This window comes from Oryctolagus cuniculus, chromosome 2 (assembly GCF_051225735.1).
Source record: "Oryctolagus cuniculus isolate XC-2025 breed Fujian yellow rabbit chromosome 2, ASM5122573v1, whole genome shotgun sequence".
Classification (NCBI taxonomy): Eukaryota; Metazoa; Chordata; class Mammalia; order Lagomorpha; family Leporidae; genus Oryctolagus; species Oryctolagus cuniculus.
In genome coordinates this window covers 32,466,535-32,484,416 of record NC_142868.1, presented here as the reverse complement: position 1 = coordinate 32,484,416, position 17,882 = coordinate 32,466,535, and the positions used below count along the sequence as shown (strand labels likewise).

The 17,882-nt window shown below is 43.3% G+C and overlaps 1 protein-coding gene across 2 annotated transcripts in view; it reads right to left on the bottom strand.

The window, feature by feature from the left end:
- The window catches only part of LOC149127717 (uncharacterized), a 203,802-nt gene that overhangs the window by 61,658 nt on the left and 124,262 nt on the right, over positions 1-17,882 (bottom strand). The window lies entirely within an intron of this gene.

Here is a 17,882-nt window from a genome sequence, read left to right as displayed (position 1 = left end):
ATGCTATCTTATCCCTCCTCCTCTGCTCTCCTGTCCCATACACCCCACCCCAGGTTCATCTTTGGTAGGATTATAGTCCAAAGTGCTCTGTGTAGGAAAGAGCTGAACCTAGCAGGGGTGTAACGCAGCGGTTTTCCTTGCATGACCCCAGTCAATGACACATTCACTGGACACCGTGCTGGCTAGACCTCCTGGTGGATGGAAGCCAGGGTTGGCATGGAAATAAAACAGACCTGAAATGAGGGCTGCAGTGATGTGCCAAGCGTGCAAGTGAGCTCTCAGAGTGCTCTGTGCAGGGAGGGCAACGATAGAGCTGGTCCTAGGGCCCTTCAAAATGTTTTAGACAATGCATATTATGAAAAATCTATGTTTTTTGCACCAAAAGACATTTCTCTCTCTTTTTTTTTCCAAAAGCTTATTTATTTGAGAGGCAGAGAGATAGACACAGACAGAGAACCTTCATCTGCTTGTTCACTTTCCAAATGCCCATAGTGGTTGACAGGAACAAAGCCAGGAGCCGGGAACTCCATCCAGGTCCCCCACATGGTTGGCAGGAACCCAATCACTTGAGCCATCACTGCTGCCATCTAGGTTCTGCATTAACAGGAAGCTGGAGTCAGGGCCAGAGCCAGGAATTGAACCCAGTATTTCAATGTGGAGCTGGGCATCTTAACTTGTGTCTTGATACTAGACAGTGCTCACTCCTCTTTTAATTGCACTTTTCCATGAACTTTTTGAAGTGCCTTCATAATAACCAACACTGGCTGAGTAACTCCTGGGCATCAGATGCTGTGCATTTTAATCCTTACAGCAATCCTATGCGGTAGGTACTATTACTATTCCCCTCTTACCAATGAGGAAACTGTGTCACTGTGCAGCCCAAGGTCACTCCAAGCTCACACTGTTGATATGAAGCAGGGCCAGGATTTTAACCCAGCATTGGAATTTGTTCTAGAGTCCTGTTCCGGAATCTGCAAGCTTAACCAGGCTCTATATGAACCAAAACATGACTATGCTTGCCCTCATCTTACAAGGGAAGAAACTGAGGCACAGGAAAGCCAAGTGCCTTGCCCACTCCCATGTTGAGAAGCAGAGCGGAGACAGGCACCTGGGTTCCTGACTCTTCTCCCCAGCCGGGGGGTGGGAGACCAAGGAGGAGATGTGCAGTGAGGATGTAATTGAATCCTATGCACCCTTCTCCACCTCAAGTTTCTACCTTCCTCCCGAAGCTTCAAGCTCTTGTTTCAGATGACAGGAAGCTACTAGAAAAAGAACCAGCGAGTAAGTGCGCAGGTGAGGAAATCAGAAACTTGCACCTGCCAATCTAGGAATCAGTCCAACACGCCTTATGGGACTGACACCTGGCTGCCCAGGTAATGTGTCCAGATACCCCAGGGCAAAGGGAGGTGAGCATCAGAGGAAGTTCAAGTTTCCAGAAAGGTGAACATGAAGTAGCAAAGAACATAAGGAAAGCTAAGCGGTGATAGAACAGGTTGGACTGAGAGGCTCTTTAAGTTGGACAGAACCACAGAGAACAGTGAGTTCAAACCTCTTGTTTCATCTCTAATGAGAGCCAGCACTGATTAGACACTTACTATGTGCTGGGCACTTGCGCCTACAGCAATCCCAGGAGGCAAACATTTCTTTATTTCAGAGGTCAGTTGGATCTATGACTCCAAATCCCACATTCTTTCTCTATTCTTTAACTTTTTGTGATGGAATATTTCAGATACACATAATTACTGTATGGAACCCCATAAATTCACTGACCAGTTGTAATCATTCTCAACACAAATCAGATCTTGCTTCATCTCCCATTACCTTATCTCGTTTTCTACTACTCGATTATTCTGAAGAAAATTCCCTACATGTTATTTCTGTATTGTATCAGAAATTTCTGATTGTATATTTCCGATTGATATTTCTGTATTGTATTGTATCTGTATTGTATTTTCTGTATATCCTTTAGGTCCTATCTCCAAGAAAGAAGGACTTTCTCCATTGCAATACAATACCAATATTCTATATAAATAATAATTTCTTAATACCAATAAGCATCAAAACATTGCTCAATTCCATTGCTATAAAAAAACACCTGAGGTTGGGCAGCATACAAAGAAAAGAGGTTTACGTAACTCACAGTTTTGGAGACTGAAAGTCCAAGTTTAGGCAGCCCCTTTGTTCAAGTCTCTGGTCAGGGCCTCATGGCAGATGGTACCATGGTGGCAATGTGTGTCACAGGGAGAGATCACATGGCAAGATCGGAAGCTGAAAGTTTCAGGGGTAAGACCTGCTCTTTTATAACAATGCAGCATTCTTGGGGCCTGGCATTGTGGCATAGAGGGTTAAGCTGCCATCTGCAATGCCAGCATCCTATATGAGCACTGATTTAAGTCGTAGCTTCTCATCGAGCTCACTGTTCATGTACCTGGGAAGGCAGCAAAAGATGGTGCAAGTATGTGGGCCCCCTGCCACCCAGTGAGAGATCCAGATGGAATTCCAGGCTCCGGGTTCAATCTGGCCCAGCCGTGGCCATTGCTGCCATTTGGGAAGTGAACAAGTGGATGGAAGGTCTCTTTCTCTCTCTCTCTGGCTCTACCTATCTGTCACTCTGCCTTTCAAATAAATAAACAGATCTTTAAAAATAGAACAATGCACTCTCACAGGACCTAACCAGGGTCCCACAAGAGCTACCTCAATCTCTTCCAAGGGCAGTGCCCCCAGTGACCCTGCCACCTCCTACGAGGCCCCACCCCTCAGCACTGCCACACTGAAGACCGGGGTTCCTCCACGTGAACCTGTGGAGCAGCAAACACATCCAAAACACAGCACCTCATAAATGTTTGATTTGGAACAAAATACCCGTATGTTACATTTGGTTAAGTTTCTTAAATCTCTAACATGTAGAGTCTCTTCTCCGGATGCCAGTCATTTGTTGACGAAACCGAGACTTTTCTCATAAAACTTCTCATATTTGAGATTTTTCTGCATCTGTTCCTGTGGTAGTATTTGATGTGTTTCTCCATTCCTTGTGCTTCCAGCAAACTGCTGACTGGATGCACACAGTAATTGTTAGCCAATGATACTTGCTAGTCACTACACGGGCAATGCCCCATGCTTAAGTCCAGCTTTTTCTAGAGATAAAGGTCTAGCCCAAGTTCACAAGGCTAAGGAAGGGCAGAAAGCAAGATTGGGATTTATCTTCTTATTCTAGGCTTCTGACCTTCCACTATACCACAAGACTTGAATCTAGAACCTTCTTGGAAGGGAAGGATGGTTTGTGTTTATTATTATTATTATTATTATTTAGGCAAGAGGCAGAGGTAGAGAGTTTCCATGCACAAGGTTCATTCATCAAATGCTCAAAGCGATTAGAGCTTCACCAGCCTGGAGCCAGGAACTCAGCCTAGGACTCTCACATGGGCTGCAGGGATCTAACCCACTGGGGCCATTGCTGCTTCCTCCCAAGGTCTGCATTAGTAGGAAATTGGAATCGAGAGCTGCAGCCAGACTTGGAACTCAAGTGCTACGGTGCGGGCTGTGGGCATCCTAACTGGCATCTTTGCGGTTAGATGAGACACCTGCCCCAGCCTGGCATTTAATCTACCTCCATTTTCAGAGAAGCCAAGGAAGGCACAGTGGGAAGCACCAGCCGTTCTTTGGCAGATGTCAACATTTTCACTTTAAACAGATGCTGGGAGGGAGGAGTCTGCCCAAACCTCGGTGAGGCTCTGTCTCCTTTTGTCTGCTTTTGCTCGAGGCCTGGGAGCACTGATGCCAGAACTCTGGCAGAGAGCAACCTTTGGATCCCTTCTTCCACCTTGTCAATATCGAGAGGCAATTTACTTGAGTGAGTGCTGATAGGAACATTTCATCCTTTGACTTACTCCCTGGGAAAGCACTGTGTGCTGTGCTTGCTGGCTGGGCCAGCTGCCTCAGGAGATGCCTGGAATTCCTCTTGAGGGAACAGGAAGGGAATAGCAATGAAGGTGGCAACCACTGTGTGCATTGCAAAAGTGAGCTTTTTCCTCTATTCCTGTTAACACTAAGCATGCAAATGCCAGCGCCAAGGCCATATAGCACTGATAGAAAGAAACAATCCCGTCGCAAGAGGAAGAAACCCACCATATACCCCGAACAGAGCAGGGAGGCAAAGGCGGCTTGAGTGCACGATAAGCATGCGAGCTCACAGGTATGGAATACCTGGATATGCCGAGCACTTTACGCGCACTACCTCATTCAACGCTTACAGAAACTCTGCAAGGACGAAAGTGATTGCTTCTATTACCTCAATCTACAGATGAGGAGGAAGGTGAGAGGACACAGGTATTATTAGTGAAGCCCGGATTCAAATCCAGGGTTTTCTCATTCAGTATCTGTAGCTCAACCATTGCACTACAGGATCAGCTAAATTAAGATAGCTATTTGGGAGGCGATAGCAATTTAGAAGGGAGATTTTGAAGTGGTTCAAGTAATGCACACTGGGAATCCCCAGCCTTTGGGGACCAGTCAATCTTCCCTTTAAACACAGCTGTCTAAAATCCATTAAGCAAATTTCACACACGGAGGGGAGGGGTAGGAAGGTCCCACAAGGATTTGACTCCGGGGAGGCCAAAGTTAAGCACTCTCCTGCTCTCTTTCAAGCCAAGGTTCTTATTTCAGAAGGAAGACCAGGGTCCCATGTGGCATTCTCAATGCCTTAGTGTGAACTCAAAAGTAGCAGCTTTTCTGGGTGGAATAATCGCAAAGAATGTGCTCACTCCAGGAGGATTTTCCTGCAAAGGCGATCTCCACACAAATGCTCACTATTTGGCCAGCAGTGGGGCTAGATTTCAGCCAGGTTCAAGAATGCAGCAGGGCCCTGGCAAGTGAAGCTTGCTTCCCAAACCAGAACTCTACACCTGCTGAGCCAAGCTACTCTTGCTGAGCTGTTACCATCCTCTGATGGTTGTTTCACGTGACTGTGGTCTCATGTCAGCCTATCAGAGAGCAGAACCCAATTACTAGATTACTCAAAGTGCTGGTTTTCTTTCTTTTCTCTTTTTCACCACATTCAAGGCTGTGGGAGCCAAATTTCCCCCAAGCACACTGGTTTGACTCATGAGGCCAAGCTAACAAGAGCAGCCCAGAGACTGCAACCATATTGACTGCTCTTTTCATAGGGTTGACCAACTTCACTGGCTTAGTTCTGTCACTAGATTTTGTAAAAATAGAATAATAATAATAATAATTGGCATTGTATACACATTTTAACTCACATTAAAAACTCAAGGTCAATATAAATCAGTATAAACCACTGGGAAATGAATTTGGTCATAACTTAGTCATTCCACTTTTGGTAATTTATAGTAAAGGAATAATGCTAAACACAGAAGGAAAAAAACCTGTTCACTAAGATAATCACTGCTGTGTATTCATAATAGGGAAAAAATGGAAACATCGCAGTTTTTTATGGGAGAGCTTGTAGGTTGGGCAAATTGCAGTTAACACTCAATAGTACTTACACAGTTTTTAGAACTGTGTTTCTGAAATGTTTTTTGGGACACATGAAGTGCCTATGGATTTGTGTTATGGGAAGAAACATCGAGAAGCAAATAAGCATAAATTATGATCATAACCATGGCAAGAATGCTTAGAAGGTTCAGAAAGATGATATACTACAGTAGTCTTGTTATACCTACTGATAATAACTAATATTTATTGAGTTTTTACAGGTGCCAGGCACTGTTCTAAGTGATTCTGCAATATATTCATTCAGTTTACCCTTGTAGCAATGACTTGAGCTCAGAATAACTTCTATGATTCCCTTCTTACACATGAAGGATCTGACGCAAACAAGGTTAAGTAACTTGTCCAAATCATGCAACAAGTAAGGCAAAAGGTGGAAGATGAAATGAGGACATCTTCTTTTAAATTTATTTGAGACAGGAAAAGACAAAGAGAGACAGAGAGCAAGCTCCCTTCTGCTGGTTCTCTCCCTAGATATCCCAACCACCAGACTGGACTGGGGTGCGGACCAGACATCCAATCCAGGTCTTCTGTGTGAGTGAAAGAACCCCAATTCCTCGATCCATCTCCACTGCCTCCCAAGGCTACATCAGCAGGAAGCTGGACTTAGGAACTAGAGCCTGAAATCAAAGCCAGGTATCCCTATGGGAGACACAGGTGTCTGAACTGCTAGGCTAAATCTTTCCTAAACCAAAAAAGTTTACCAACCATGCATCCTAGATCTTAATCAGCAAACTGAAAAACAGCAAAAAGAATAATGTGGAGATCAAAAATGTTGCATACGACAGAATGAGACTGGAACGTGTAAGTGGCATTAAGAGAATCTAGAATTAAATGGAAGATTCTTATCAGCTGAAAATAATCCAATCTGAGCATCAGCAGCTGAAGTAGACTGAAGCACATCAATATCTGAAAATCCATTGGTTTAAAATTACTCAGAAAAAAAATTCCTTATTGGATAGCTTTAGAGAAGCTAGGCAACAACTCATGTTTGTCGAAAACTGATAGAGGAAAATCATCAAGCTTTTAGTATGTAGAATTTAGATTCACTAAATAGCTGATGAGCACAAATGTCCTTTTATGAAAGTATTCCAGATAAGAAATGTGCCATTTTAACCTGATAAAGAGGATAAGGCAATGGATGCTACCATCACAGAAACAGACACAGCCAACAGTATTGTGCTACCTGATGTTATCACAACACCATCTACGAGATATTCACACCCCAAACCCCAAAACCTGAATCAGATTGTATCTCTACATGTGACTTCCAATTGTTAAGAAATGCAGGAAACATAGAAATGTCCTACATGACACCAAGGGGATGAAATCAGGGAATCCAGACTATGGAGCACTTTGGGAGGCCGAGTACCTGCTTTCTTCAACACGCTAACTGCAAGGGCCAAGCAGGAAGGGAACATGGATTAAGAGACTAAAATTGGGGCTGGTGCTGTGGTGTAGCAGGTAAAGCCATCGCCTGCAGTGATGGCATCCCATATGGGCATCAGTTCGAGACCTGGCTGCTCCCCTTCCAATCCAGCTCTCTACCATGGACTGGGAAAGCAGAAGATGGACCAAGTCTTCTGGCCCCTGCACCTGCTTGGGAGACCCGGAAGAAGCTCCTGGCTCCTGGCTTCAGATTGGCACAGTTCCGGCTGTTGCAACCATTTGGGGAGTAAACCAGCAGGTGGAAGATCTATCTCTGCCTCTCCTCTCTCTGTGTAATTCTGCCTTCTAAATAAATAAATGAATCTTTAAAAAATAATGCCCACTATATTGCCCACCAGTAGGGTGACCCAGAGGAAAGAACTCAATATTTTACCTGTTTCTTCATTTGGAAAATAAGGATAACAATACTACCTACGTATTGTTTGATAGAATTGTTATGACAATAGAATGAATAAAATTTCTCCAGTGCCAAGGAAAATCATAGCACACATCAAACACATATGGACACACTATTTTTATTGTGCGTGGTTTTTTTTTTTTATTTTATTTTTTAGTCTTTGGGAGTCTTCACTCATTATCTCATATCCAAAAACTAATCCTTAGACCCTTAATGCATCACCTACTATTTTCCAGTTTGTTTAAAGTGGAACAGGAACTTAAAGACACTTGCAAAGCAATCTGGGCAAATATGCTAGATTTCAATGATTTACTTTCCATCTTTCATATTTTGGTGGGGGTGTGTGGCTAGCCTTTTCTAGGATTTTTAAAGCCACTCGATTTTCTTATGAATCTTCTTTCTGCATTATATTTTCATTCCTAATAACCAACATTACAAGTTTTCCACTGCAATCTTTATAAACACGTGTGAGAACAAATAAAGCTGACTCTTACTAAACAAACCACACAGCTTCTGGAGACGTGTCCAGGTGCCCTCTGAGAATGCTTCCTGCCAAGTGTTGAGCCTGCTGAGGACATTAGACGGCACAGAGGTTGCCTCCATCAATCTTGTAGTTTTGTTAAGTAGAAATCTGTTAAGGAAATCTATTGCATACAAGTCAACAGGGGTTGTGTAGTCTTCCTTCTATTCCAATGTTCAGAAAAGGCATTGTGACATGTATTATAATTCCTGTTCACCAAGGGAAAAAACATCACCACTTCAGTTTGTTGACAGTCCTTTTTAGTAAGTGCATTCACAGAGGGCAGTGTAGAAACACAATGAGCAGTGAATACTGTTCACCCTGCACTCTGTGGCCCAACAATGGGGTGCTGTACCGCACCACACAAGGGGCTCGGAGCAGCAGCGGTCACAGGTGGTACTCCTTGCAAGGACCGTGAACACGTTGAGCGCTGCATTTACAAGGCTTGATTTCCTAAATGCCGCAGCAGTCAGAGGGGAATCTAGGCTTCACATTAAGAAGGTTCACACACTCTAATATTCACATTCTAGTTTCATTTTGACTACAAACTTACACAGAAACCAAATGATCAAATCTGCATTTCCTTCTAACTCTGTATGCAAATAGTGGGGCAGGGATTCCCCTTGCAGTTGGCATTCCTTAGCAAGAATTCTGGTCGAACTGAGGCTCTGAAGATGTGAACCACCTTAACACCAATCCATTCTAGCAGACTTGGACACTTCCTGCGTTTTGCAAGACTTCACAGATCTCATTGCAAGCTCCAGCCTCTGCAACACACCCGTTGCGACTTTGCTTTCTGCCCAACTGTTCATTCTCACAGTCCTCCAAGAGCGGGCGAGAGGAAGTGAGAGAGGTGTGCAGCGAGTGCTGCATGAATTCTCATCACTTGGCAGATGGAGAAGCCAAGGTTACAAGTCAGGTCTACTTTGCTCACTACAGGGCATGCCATACTTCTCTTCTGACTTCTAGATTTGATCATGGGTACTTCAAGGGGTTTATTTTCAAGCAAACTATTTCAATGAAGCTCATCTCAGGCAGGGACAGCTTCAGGGGAGTTTACAAGGACAGGAACAAAGTTGTGGCTGGGATTCACCGTCTCCCACCCCTCGGCACTTCCACCTGTTTCTAGAAGTCTCTGCCTGAAGTTCTTTCAGAAGAATTTCACCACTTAAAAATTCGTTGAGACCAAACTGAAAGACTCTGGTCTCCAAGCTCTCTAAATGTAATAATGTCAGGCGCTGGTGGTGCACTCATCAAAATCACCTTTGCCTTCGTTCAGGGTGATGTGTTTTCCAGCTACACCAATGAAGACAGGACGACATCAAAGACACAGCCCTCTAACTTCCCCAGTGTACACGCTTCCTAAAACCTGCTCCCCTTTTTTTACTCATCTGTTAGCAGATTGCTTTTTCATAGACTGAAAACCAACTGACGTTATTCGAAATAATGCTAAATCACAAATTTGGGGGAGGGGTGGTCTCTGTTTTCTTGGTTTATGGAACTAAAATTATAAAATATATTTAAGTTATACAACATTATGCTCTGATATACATACACATTGTGAAATGGTTAGTACAGCCAAGCTAAGTAACATAACCCATCACCTCATATAATTGCCTTTTGGTGTGTGTGCAGGGAGAACATTTAAGACCTTCTCTCTAAGCAAATTCTGAGAACAAGTATAACTACAGCTTTAGCAAATATGGTCGCCATGCTGTGCATTTTACCTGCAGAACCTTTCATCCTGCATAACTGAAACTTTTTCGTATATGACCTGCATCTCCTCATTTCCCCACTCCTACTACCGCCAACCCCAAGCCCTGGAAACTGCCATTCCACTCTCCGATCAAGGAGACTTGAGTTTGACTTTTCCACTTTCTACATCTAATTGACACCAGAAGGTATCTGTCTTTCTGCACTTGGCATGTTTCGCCCAGCATCCTGTCTTCCAGGGTCATCCACGTTGTTACAAATAACAGCATTTCTTCTTTCCTAAAGCTGAATGATACTAATATTCCACTGGACAAATGCAGCATATTTTCTTGATCCACGCATCCATCAACAGATGCTTCAGTTGATCCCATTTCTTGGCTGCTGTGATTAATGACACAATGAATATGGGAGTGCAGATCTTTCTTCAAGATAGTGATTTCATTACTTTTAGATATGCACATAGAATTGGGATTGCTGGATCATGGTAGTTGTGCTTTTAATATTTTAAAGAACTCTATATTGTTTTCCATAATGACTATACCTATTTACTTTCCTACCAACATATACAAGGATTCCCTTTCCTCCATAGTCTCACCTGTACTATTTGCTACCCTCTGCCATTGGGGAGAGCCATTTTGGCAGGTGTGAGGTAATGTATCCTTGTGGTTTTGACTTCCTTTCTCTGATGATTGGTGGTACTGGCCATCTTTTCATACACCCATTGGCTATTTCATGTCTTTTTTTTTTTTTAATAGATGTCTATCCAAGTCCTTTGCCCACTTTAAATGGGCAATTTGTTTTCTTGTTATTGAGTTGCTTGAGTTCCTTATATATTTTAGATAATAACTCTTTAATAGATGTATGGTTTACAAGTATGGCCTCCCATTCCATAGGTCGTCTCTTCACTCTGCTAATTGCTTCTCTTGTAGGACAAACGTTTCAGTTTCTAGGAGTGGGTGTTTTGACTAGTAGTTAACATGCACATGGTAAGGGCCCGTGCTGTGGTATAGCCGGTAAAGCTGCTCCCTGCAGTGCCAGCATCCCATATGGGCGCCGGTTCTAGTCCCGGCTGCTCCTCCTCTGATCCAGCTCTCTGCTGTGGCCTGGGAAAGCAGTGGAAGATGGTCCAAGTCCTTGGGGCCCTGCACCTTTGTGGGAGACCCAGAAGAAGCTCCTGGCTGGATCGGTGCAGCTTCAGCCATTGCAGCCATCTGCGGAGTGAACCAGCGGATGGAAGACCTCTCTCTCTCTATGCCTCAGTCTCTCTGTAACTCTGCCTTTCAAATAAATCAATCTTTAAAAAAAAAAAAAATGCACAGTCTACACTGAGGTGCCTGACTCCTGACTCCAGCTTCCTGCCAATGCAGAACCGAAGCAGCAGTAAAGCATCAAGCAGTTGCATTCCTGGCACCCACATGGGAAACCTGGATTGTGTTCCCAGCCCAGCCCTGGCCATTGTAGACATTTAGGGAGTTAACCAGTGGATGGCAGCTTTCCTTCCTCCCCCATCCATCTTTTCAAACAAAATTTAAAAAAACGTTTTGGTTTCATGCAGTACCATTTGTCTGGTTTTGCTTTTGAGGTTCTAGCTAAGAAATCATTGCCCAGATCAATGTCAAAAAACATTTTCGGGGCTGGCGCTGTGGCATAGTAGGCTAAGCCTCTGCGTATGGTGCCAGCACACCATGGGGGTGCCAGGTCCAGCGCTGGCTGCTCCACTTCAGATCCAGCTCCTTAATAATGTGCCTGGGAAAGCAGCAGACGCCCAAGTTCTTGGGCCCCTGCACCCATATGAGAGACCCAGAACAAACTCCTGGCTCCTGGCTTCAGATCAACTCAGCTCTGGGCTGTTTTGGCCATTTGGGGCATGGACCTGTGGATGGAAGACTGCTCCTGTCTCTCCCTCTGTCTGTAACATTGCCTCTAAAATAAATAAATGAATCCTTAAAAAACAAAGCATTTTCCCTCAATTTTCTTCTATTTTTATAATTTCAGGTCTTACATTTACGTGTTTAATCTATTTTATGTTTGGTTTTATAAATGATGTGATATAACAAACAAATTTCATTCTTCTACATTGTGGATAACCAGTTTCACAAATTACTCAAGAGGTTTATTCTTCTCCCCCTGTATGTTCATGCAGCCTTTGTTCAAGATCAAATACACTGTGTGAATTTATTTCTTGGCTCTCTATTTTGTGCCATTGATCTGTATGTCTGTTTTTATACCAGCACCCTGCTTTCAGATAAACAGCTTTGTAGAATATTTTTAAATCAGATAGTGCACTGCCTCTAGTCTTGCTCTTGTTCAAGATCACTTTGGCAATTCTGGATCTTTTGTGGTTTCATATGGATTTTTCTGATTTTTCAAAAGCTATTTCTGTGAAAACTTCCATTGAACTTTTGATATGGACTGCATTGAATCCACAGATCACTTTCAGTAGTATAGTATATTTTGAGACTATTAATTCTTCCAATTCATGATTATGGGATATCTTCCACTTATTTACATCTTCTTCAGTTTTTTTTTCATCAATGCTTTTGGTTTTCACTACACAGATTTCTCAAGTCCTTGGTTAAATTTTTTCCCGCACCTTCTATTCCTTTTGATATTGCAAATGGGATTATTTTAACTTCTTTTTTCAGATAGTTCATTGCTTTTGTGTAGAAATCCAACTTATTTTTGCATTCTGCAACTTTTCTGAACTTGTTTATTAGTTTTTACAGTCTTTTTGGTAGAGTCTCAAGGACTTTTTATGTGTAAGAATCATGTCAGCTGCCAAGAGTCTGTTTGACTTCTTCCTTTCGAATTTGGGTAACGTATCTCTTTTTCTTGTCTATTGGCTCTGCTCAGGAGTGTATTAAACAGAAATAACTAGAGTGGTGATAATTGTCTTGTTCTTGATATTACAAGATATGCTTTCAAGTTTTCACCACTGAATATGATGTTATCTGTGGGATTTTTATACATGGGCTTCTATACATAATTTGTTAAAAGTTTTTATAACAAAAAGTATGTTATGTTAAATTGTGTTGAATGCTTTTTCTGCATCTATTGAGAAGATCACATAATTTTTTGCCTTTGTTCTTCTTCTTTTTTTTTTTTTTTTTTTTTTGGACAGGCAGAGTTAGACAGTGAGAGAAAAAGGTCTTCCTTCCATTGGTTCACCCCTGTAATGGTGGCTATAGCTGGCACGCTGCGCCGATCTGAAGCCTCCTGGTCTCCCACGTGGTTGCAGGGCCCAAGCACTTGGGCCATCCTCCACTGCACTCCCTGGCCACAGCAGAGAGCTGGCCTGGAAGAGGAGCAACCGGGACAGGACCGGTGCCCCAACTGGGACTAGAACCCGGTGTGCTGGCGCTGCAGGTGGAGGATTAGCCTAGTGAGCCGCGGCGCTGGCCAGCCTTTGTTCTTCTAATGTGGTATATCACATTTACTAATTTGTGTGTTTTGAACTCTCCTTCTGATGGGGTTCAAGACATGTGACCCCAAAACGTGGCAGCTTGGTATACGGAATATTTTAGGTGGAAGGAATTTGAGAAATAGCACATGCACAAAGGTCTCTCTGACCTTGCCTTGTCCATCTCCCCTGAAGCAGTTTGAAACATCTAAGATTTTTCTGGCCTTCCCTCATGTGAGCATTCTCCTTGTACCCAGAGGGAAGTGACACCCTTATCTTCATCTATCACAGAGAAGAATCCAAACAAACAGGCCTTTCTGTACGTCCCCCAGTTCATTTCCAGCAGATCATATTCCTGTCTTATCAGATATCTCCATGATGGTCTTAACAAACATAGCAAAATAAATAAATACATGTTTAACTGTTTCTTCAGGTCTGGATCTCCTTATGAAATTCCCATGTCAGAGCTGACACTGTGGAGTAATGGATTAAGCCACCATCTGCATCCTATTTGGGCACCCATTCGTGTCCCAGCTGCTGCACTTCGACCCAGCTACCTGCTAATGTGCCCGGGAAAGCAGTAGAAGGTAGCCCAAGTGTTTTGACCTCTGCAGCCATGTGGGAGACCTGGAGGAGGCTCCTGGCTCCTGGCTTCAGACTGGCTGTTGTAGCCATTTGGGAAGTGAACTAACAGATGGAAGCTCTTTCTTGCCCCCCTCTTTCTCTGTAACTCTGCCCTTCAAACAAATAAAATCTTCTTTAAAAAAGAAAATGCGGTCTGCAGTGCCGGCATGCCATATGGACAGCAGTTCAAGTCCCGGCTGCTCCACTTCCAATCCGGCTCTCTGCTATGGCCTGGGAAAGCAGCAGAAGATGACCCAAGTCCTTTGACCCCTGCACCCATATTGGAAACCTGGAGGAAGCTCCTGGCTCCTGGCTTTGGATCGGCACAGCTCTGGCCGTTGCAGCCAATTAGGAAGTGAACCAGAGGATGGAAGACCTCCCTCCCTCCCTCTCTCTCTCTCTCTCTCTCTCTCTCTCTGCCTCTCCTTCTCTCTCTGTGTAACTCTGACTTTCAAATAAATAAATAAATCTTAAAAAAAAAAAAAGAAAATGTGCACATTGGAGTCCCTGGGTTCACTTCGTAAATAAAAGAAAAATTCCTGCATCAGGTAAACTTTATATAAAATAAATTTTATATGTCTATCTTGTTCATATACACCATAAACTTAGGCGGCATTGTACACAGGCATTACAGGAATAAGCCCCACGTGATCACTGAGTATGATCCTTTCAAAGTGCTGCTGCGTTTGGTTTGCTAGTACCTCAGTGAAGACGTTTGCATCTCTGCTCAGTTCATCAGGGACACTGGCCGATAATTTTCTTCTTTCCTGTAGTATCCTGGTCTGACTTTGATAACAGGGTAATGCTGGCCTCATGAATTGAGTTTGAAAGTGCTTGTTCCTCTTCAAGTTTTTGGAAGAGTTTTAGCCATATTAGCAATATTTCCTTAAATAGCTGGTAGAATTCATCCGTGAAGTCATCAGGTCCTGGACTGCTCTTTCTTGGAGGTTTCTGATTATTGGTACACTCTTGTTTCTTGCTACTGATTGCCCAGATTTTCTATGTCTTCATGATTCAGTCTAGGTGCACTAGGAATTCATTCATTTCTTCCAGGCGATCCAAATTGCTTCTCTGTATTTGTTCATAGTAGTGTCCTATGAACCCCTGTATTTCTGTGGTATTGGTTGTAATGTCTTCATCTTTTTTTAAAAAAGCAGCTCTTAGTTTCATTGATCTATGTTTTTCATCTCCAGCTCATTTATTCTGCCTGATCTTTATTATTTCCTCCTTTCTTTTAGCTTGGGGCTTAGTTTGTTCTTCTTCTAGTTCCTTGAGATATAAAGTTGGGATGTTTGAGATCTTTTTCTTAATATAGGTATGTATTGCTATAATTTGATCTCTCAGAATTTCTTTTCCTGCCTCTTGTAAGTCTGGGTATGTTGTGTTTGCATTTGCATTAGTCTTAATTTTTTTCTTTTTGGCTTTCATACAAAAGTCTTTAATTTTTATGAAATCCAATTTATCGATTTCTCTTGTTGTTTATGTTTTTGATGTCACAGCTAAGAGACTAACGCTAAATCTAAGCTCAAAAAGCTTTCCCCCTTTGTTTTCTTTAAGAGTGTCAGTTTGGGCTTTTATATTAAGGCCACGGATCCATTTTCAGTTCATTTTTATATAGGATATGAGATAAGGGTTCAACTTTACTCATTGGCCTGTGGATGACCAGTTTTTCTGGCATTCTTTATTGAAGAAACTATTCCTCTCCTACTTGAAGGCAGAATGAGAGAGAGATCTTCCATCTGTGGTTCACTTCCAAATGGCTACAACAGCTGGGGCTCCAGAACAACGCCAGGAGCCAGGAACTTCATCCAGCTCTCCCACAAGGGTTGCAGGGGCCCAAATTCTTGGGCCATCTTCTATCGCCTTCCCTGGCACAGTAGTATGGAGCAGTATCAGAAGTGGAGCAGCTGGAACTCAAACCAGTGCTCATATGAAATGTTGACATTGCAGGCAGTGGCTTAACCCACTGTGTCACAATGCTGGCCCCCAAGGGCCTCTTAATTTTTTGTCTCATTCAATCCATACTGAAGACGGTTTTATTAATATTATTCTCTTAAAACATTTGTGTACCTCCTATAAACATTGTTGATGTTCATTACATCAGTCAATTGACCCTTGAAAGTCTCTCTGAGATGAGCATTTCTATATCTTGGGTTTCTGCTGAGACTGCTCCAGGACAGCCCTACAGCTTGTCAGAGGTCCATCATGTCTACTGTCTAACTCAACCATTCTCCAGGGCACTGGCAGGGATCTTTCTGCAATCTTGACAAGGGTTATACAGTCCCATTCTAGGCTTCGTCTTTGTATGATGCTTCCTTGGGAGGGCTTTGGATTTGAACTTTCCCCAGAAGCCATTTCTAAATGTTAATACAATTTGACATCCAAAGAGATGTAAATGTTCAGATCTAGAAATTCCTGGCTCATTTTTAATGACCAGCTTTTATTTTAGCTCCCTTGTCTCCTCTACCTTTTACAAGAAGACTAAACCAGGGGCCTTCTATGTTCTGCCTGGAAGTCTTCTTGGCTATATCTCCCAGTTCAGCAGTGCATTTTTCTCTTCCCATGTTGTCACAGGCAATAGCACTGAAAAACATGTTGCCTCTGCACAAAACATGGATCCCCTATTTTTCTTATGTCCAGTAGCCTTTTCCTCACTTTCCATTATGCTTTCAACGGCAGCCTTCTCAAAGGACAGCAGGCTTCCACTAAGTCTCCTTAAATTCCTTATTTTATTTTATTTTTAAGATTTATCTTATTTATTTGAAACACAGAGTTACAGTGAAAGAGAAACACACAGAGAGAGATCTTCTATAATCTGGTTTACTTGGTAGGGGCTGGGCCATGCCAAAGCCAGGAGCCTGGAATTCCATCTGAGTCTCCCATGTGGGTGGCAGGGGCCCAAGTACTTGGGTGGAAAGCGAAACAGCCAGGACTCAACCAGTGCTCTGATTTGGGATCCGGCTTTGCAGGTGGCAGCTTAACCCACTGAGCAACAGCGCCATCCCTTTTTCAAGTCCTTTAGTTCTCACTTTAACCCTCTCCTTAAAATCCTTCTGCATGCTACCCACTATTCAAATCCAAAGCTTCTCGTACATTTAGATTTTTGTTAGAGCACACCCAGATACAAGATCTAGGTATAAAAATCTGTATTCATAACTATGTATGCAAAACATACAGTGTCAGCATCCCTCATGGGAGCCAGTTTAAGTCCCAGCTGCTCAACTTCTGATCCAGCTCTGTGCTAATGTGCCTGGGAAAGCAACTGAGGATGGCCAAAGTCCTTGGGCCCCTGCACCTACATGGAGACCTAGATTAATCTTCTGGCTCCTGGCTTTGGGCTGCCCTAACCCTTGTCATTGTGGCCATTTTGGGAGTGAACCAGCAGGTATAAGCTCTCTCTCTCTCTCTCTCTCTCTGTAACACTGCCTTTCAAATAAATAAATATATTTTATGTATATATTTATGTATATTCAAACTCCATCACATATTCTATTCATTACACACATTATTCTGATCTCTGATGAAGTGTGGGAGGAGGCCAATACAAGGGCACAACTAGCAGAAGGCAAGGATCATGGGGGACAGCTTGGGAATGGGCTATCATAGCATGTATATTCCATTTGTGTACTTATACATTTCTATTATGATACACCCTTACTTTTCAACAAAGAGCCACTGAGTATCTATCATGCACACTGTTCTCAGTGTCAAAGAAATGCTAATCTTCAAACTCCTACTCTCATGAACCCTTGTTCCTGTGGGGAGCAACTGGGAGCAACTCGGACTAGACTAAGTTACTGGAATTAAGACTTATTCTATGCATCTGCTCTCCCACAATATGGCGCTGGGAGAGGAGCAAACAGCTTCTACGCAGCTGCCTTTCACCAACTTGACAAGCTGCAGGAGCTGCTCCTGATTGGAGGAGAGCAGCGTACTTGGCGTGTGGGTAGCAGAGTTGGGATTGGTGGAAAAGGACTATAAAGGAGGAGAGAGACAACATGCACCAGGAACATCTAAGAGGAACACCTGTGCAGCCCCCGAGAGAGCCGGCCAGCGGTATGCCACTCCCCCGCGGAAGTGGGGAAAGTGGCTAGGGGGAACCGCCCTTCCACGGAGGTGGAAGGGACGGTAGCCAACCTGGGAAGAACCAGCAGCAAACCTGGGGAGGGCCGAGCAGACAAAAGAACAGCGCAGGGTCCTGTGTCGTTCCTCCACGAAGACGGGGAGCGACAGTTCCTAATGTGGGGAGACAGCCAACATCAAACCACATA